Consider the following 4,787-nt stretch of genomic DNA (forward strand, 5'->3'; position numbering starts at 1 on the left):
TTGCAAAGTAGATGTAATGATATCTTTCAGGAAAACAGGGAAAGAACCTACTTACAATGAAGAGATAACCAGCAACAAAGTGGCACAGCAAAAGGATTTTGTTGTGCAATTACTGAACATTGGGAGTCTGAAGCTATTATTAGCAAAGACCTCACATTCCTGATCATATCTCAAGTAGATGAGGATCAAAATTGAAACAGCTTTAGATTAGATTCCCTACAGTGTGGAAACAGGCCCTTCGACCCAACAAGTCCACACCGACCCTCCGAAGAGTAACCCACCCAGACCCATTCCCCTACGTTTACCCCTGAATAATGCACCTAACACTAAGGACAATTTAGCATGGCCAATTCACCTGACCTGCACATCTTTGGACTGTGGGAGGAAACCAGAACCCCCAGAGGAAACCCACACAGACACAGGGAGAATGTGCAAACTCCACAAAGACAGTTGCCTGAGGATGGAATTGAATCTGGGTACCTGGTGCTGTGAGGCAGCAGTGCTAACCACTGTGCCACCGTGCCACCCATAAAGCTAATTTAGATGTTGATTAGGAAAGTTAAAAACTACAAATATTTCAAACTTGGTTTAATGTAGGACAAAGAGATTCTCAGAGTGGGAGATGGGATGGCAGTCCTGCCATGTTCTAAGTTAAGGTGGTGCTGGAAAAGCACAGCAGTTCAGGCAGCATCCGAGGAGCAGGAAAATTGATGTTTCGAGCAATTGGGAGCAATATCATATCATATCCTATACCAGTATCATTGTATCCGTTGCTCCCGATGCGGTCTCCTCTACATTGGGGAGACTTGACACCTCCTAGTAGAGCGCTTTAGAGAACATCTCTTGGACACCCGCACCAATCAACTACACCACCCTGAGGCCCAACATTTCAACTCCCCCTCCCACTCTGCCGAGGACATGGAGGTCCTGGGCCTCCTTCACCGCCGCTCCCTCACCACCAGACGCCTGGAGGAAAGACGCCTCATCTTCCGCCTCGGAACACTTCAACCCCAGGGCATTCAATGTGGACTTCACCAGTTTCCTCATCTCCCCTTCCCCTACCTCACCCTAGTTCTAAACTTCCAGCTCAGCACTGTCCCCATGACTTGTCCTACCTGCCTATCTCCTTTTCCACCTACCCACTCCACCCTCCTCCCTGACCTATCACCTCCATCCCCACCCCCATTCACCTATTGTACTCTATGCTATTTTCTCCCCACCCCCACCCTCCTCTCATTTATCTCTCCACCCTGCAGGCACTCTGCCTCTATTCCTGATGAAGGGCTTTTGCCTGAAACATCGATTTTCCTGCTCCTCGGATGCTGCCTGAACTGCTGTGCTTTTCCAGCACCACTTTAATCTAGAATCTGGTTTCCAGCATCTGCAGCCCTTGTTTTTGCCTGGTCCTGCTATGTCCCCCAGAAATAGTATGGTCTACTGTCACCCCAGGATCACTCCCCCATCCCACTTTCCCCTAACCTCCACTCCTGCCTCTCACACTCCCAACTTGTCAGAAGCAGCAGCAACTCAATACGTGTCACTCATAATCACACACCTTCCTGTTTATGAGCTTGATGGAGATGTGACCATTATCTCAAATTGCCTCTTAGCATGGATACAGATGATTAACCAGTGATTTTGTACTGGTCAATCTAATTCACTGGTCAGTGTGCTCCACTGGATGCTCTGTATTCTGCACTTGTATTATCATCTCATATGGTCTGGAGGGACACATAAGATGGGATGGAAGGAGGAAATAGGTGATGGATATATGGATGAAGGGTTCATTGGAAGTGAGTTGGTCACATATATACAATGCGTTAGTACTTAGCAGACTGTGAGTTCTTTGGAATCAGGCTAACTGAAAGAAAGATCTCACATAAACATGTGGACTTGAATTCTGTTTAAATACTGTTATCTTTTGGAGTATGACAAATGATTAGCGTAGGCAAAAGTGGGTACTGCAGGCACTGGAGATTAGAACCCAGATTAGAGTGGTGCTGGAAAAGCACAGTGGGTCAGGCAGCATCCGAGGAGCAGGAAAATCGATCTTTTGGGCAAAAGCCCTTCATCATGACCAGTGGCTTCCATTGGTGAATATACTTCAGTGGTCAGTGAATTGCCCTGATGTGCTCCAATGGTCAGTGTGTTTCATGGATGGATATTGTGTGTCAGTGTGTGTGACGATGGCAAATTGATCAGGTTTCATTGTTTTTATTTCTTCTATTGGTCTGGACTTTATGGACACTGGTGTGTATGGGTGGGGGAGGGGACACAGTGGTAGTAATGGGGTGGGCTGTATTGTCCACCACCCCCCACACTTTAAGTTCCAATATAAAGTGATCAATCTTTAAAACTCCTACCCTGTATTGCTATTACACAGAGAGTGGACTTAAAAAGCCAAGAGTGAGACTGCACCTTACAAGCGGAAGCAAATCCAGACCTCAAGAGCTGCTGAACCAACCTGATTAACCGATAGCTCTTGCAGTCACTGTGGTTGATGGCTCAAGTTTCTTATCTGTTAATGTGTGTAATATATACCGCAGCTGAAGGGTTCTGCTGAATCAGCTATCTTGGAGTTTATGTACAAAAACAACTGCAGAATGTTGCATGTCTTGATGCCAACTCACTGTCTCACTGACAGGCCTGTGCGATCTAGAATCTGGAGCATAGTACAACTTTTGTCCCCGTTCTTTAATAAAAATGTCTCCTTTTTTAATAGCTATGCACAAGAATGTACAGTATACAGGTCTCTTGTCTATATTCATTCAGATAATTCCTTGGTGAATGCAAGACGCAATCTGATCTCATTCTCATACAGTTGTCATGACTTGATGGGGTCAGTTCACTCTGTGGTTTGCTGTCTGCCATTGTGATGGAAGTCTATCATTTGTCATAAATGATGTTGAGGTATCTGAGGTTAATGATTTTTCATTTATTTCTGTGCATGGTTTGAGCATTGTTCATTACCATGTCAGGGAGGAAGTGAGGATTGCAGCTGCTATTGTGCTTTCCCAGCAACACACTTTTGATTTTCATTATCAAGTCAGATGACTTCGTCTCGACACAATGACATGTAGTATTTTTTCATGAATCTATGTGCGTGTATGTAAATCTTGAATTTGTATGATTTGTCCTGCATCAGGTTTGGCTAACTGTCTTAGAGACAAAAAAACCCTGCCGATGTTAGAATCCAAAGGAGACAAACAGGAGGCTGGAAGAGCATAGCAAGACAGGCAGCATTGGGAGGTGGAGAAGTCAACATTTTGGGTATTAACTTTTCTTTTAGTTAGGGTGAGCTACAGATAAAGAAAGAGAGGGGAGTAGAATGGTGAGGTAATGATAAGTGGATAGAGGTAGTGAGTACGGCCTGATTGATTAATGGGATGGATGAATCCGGTTGGTAGCTGGAAGGAAGGGTCAGTCAGTGGAATGGAAGGGAAGAGGTGGGGCTGAAAAAGGAGCTGGGGGATGGGTGGGAAGGTTAGCTTTCTGCCTGCTTGTCAATCGTGCTTTTGTACCTCTTTACCAGCAATGAGTTGGGAACATAAAGATGGACTGTGAGAGAGTGGGAGGGAAAACATGTATGGATCTGTCTCTCAAACATCGGAGCAGCTGGTGCGCGCAAAACATTTCCTAAACCATTACTGATATAATACAGCGATCTAAAAAACCCGGCAAGTCATTTTACATTTAAGGATCATTGATTTTACATATGGACAATGCGTTCTCTGACAAAGGCAAAGCACCTATGGGTGATAGAAATCTGAAACAGAGAATGCTGGAGAAACTCAACAGGTCTGGTGACATTAGTGGAGAGAAAAACACTCAACTTTTCCAGCCTGGTATGACTCTTCTTCAGGATATGTTCAGTGACACTGTGCGACTGAGGTTAATGAGAAGAAGAGGTCATTGGTAGAGCACGCAGTTTCCTGCACATATCTTTGTAGGGTGCACTAGTGTACTGAGAATCTTCAATGGCCTCAATTTGTTGAGCTACACCAAGCATTCTGAATATTTCTGTCACCAACTGCTGCATGAGTGAGAACTTTAATTTTCATATCAAAGGGAATTTAGTGAATTAGTCAGTCATGAGAATGTAAACATGGATTTATATGGAAAATATTACTCATAATCTTACACCTTTCTTGAAAATAGCAGCCAGCAGTCCTCAGTCATCTCAAGGGGATGGCCTTTAGTCAGAAGCTCCCAGTACAGTAAGGTAAAGGCAGCCTCTAATGCCAGACTAGGGGCTTAGGCATGATCAATCAAATACTATGCCTTATTGTGGACTGTTTTCTTCCTGCAATAACAGAGCTGCAGGTTTTCAGGCAGATGAAAATGAATGGCACAGCTATTATCTTTGGTGCAGGTGGTAAGGAGACCTGAGTGAGTGAGTAGGCAAGACAGAGGGCAAACAGAGTCACTGGTGTCAGGGGTTTGGATAGATGGAGTGAGTGTGTGAGGGACAATGTTGCAGACAATAGTGAGTTTGTTAGAATAATGAATCTTGGTGGGAGGTAGGAACAGTAGCAGAGACAGAGTAAGTTCAGATCAGTCATTTGTCCAGTCTTGCATCGCAATCCTTTTTCACCAGGAACCACAATACCCAGCAAGTGTTGGTGGGGAGCCTGCAGCTACAAAGACATGAAGAGAATAATTTGAGTACTGCTAAAAAAATATACTCTGTGTTGAACATTTTCATTTTTCACTTATCGGGACAATTCACAAGAATACCAATTCGAGGAGAAAATCAACATTTTGTTCACTGCATAAGAGAGGAGTGC

The sequence above is a fragment of the Chiloscyllium punctatum genome, chromosome 23 (genome assembly GCF_047496795.1).
Source record: "Chiloscyllium punctatum isolate Juve2018m chromosome 23, sChiPun1.3, whole genome shotgun sequence".
In the NCBI taxonomy this organism is placed as follows: domain Eukaryota; kingdom Metazoa; phylum Chordata; class Chondrichthyes; order Orectolobiformes; family Hemiscylliidae; genus Chiloscyllium; species Chiloscyllium punctatum.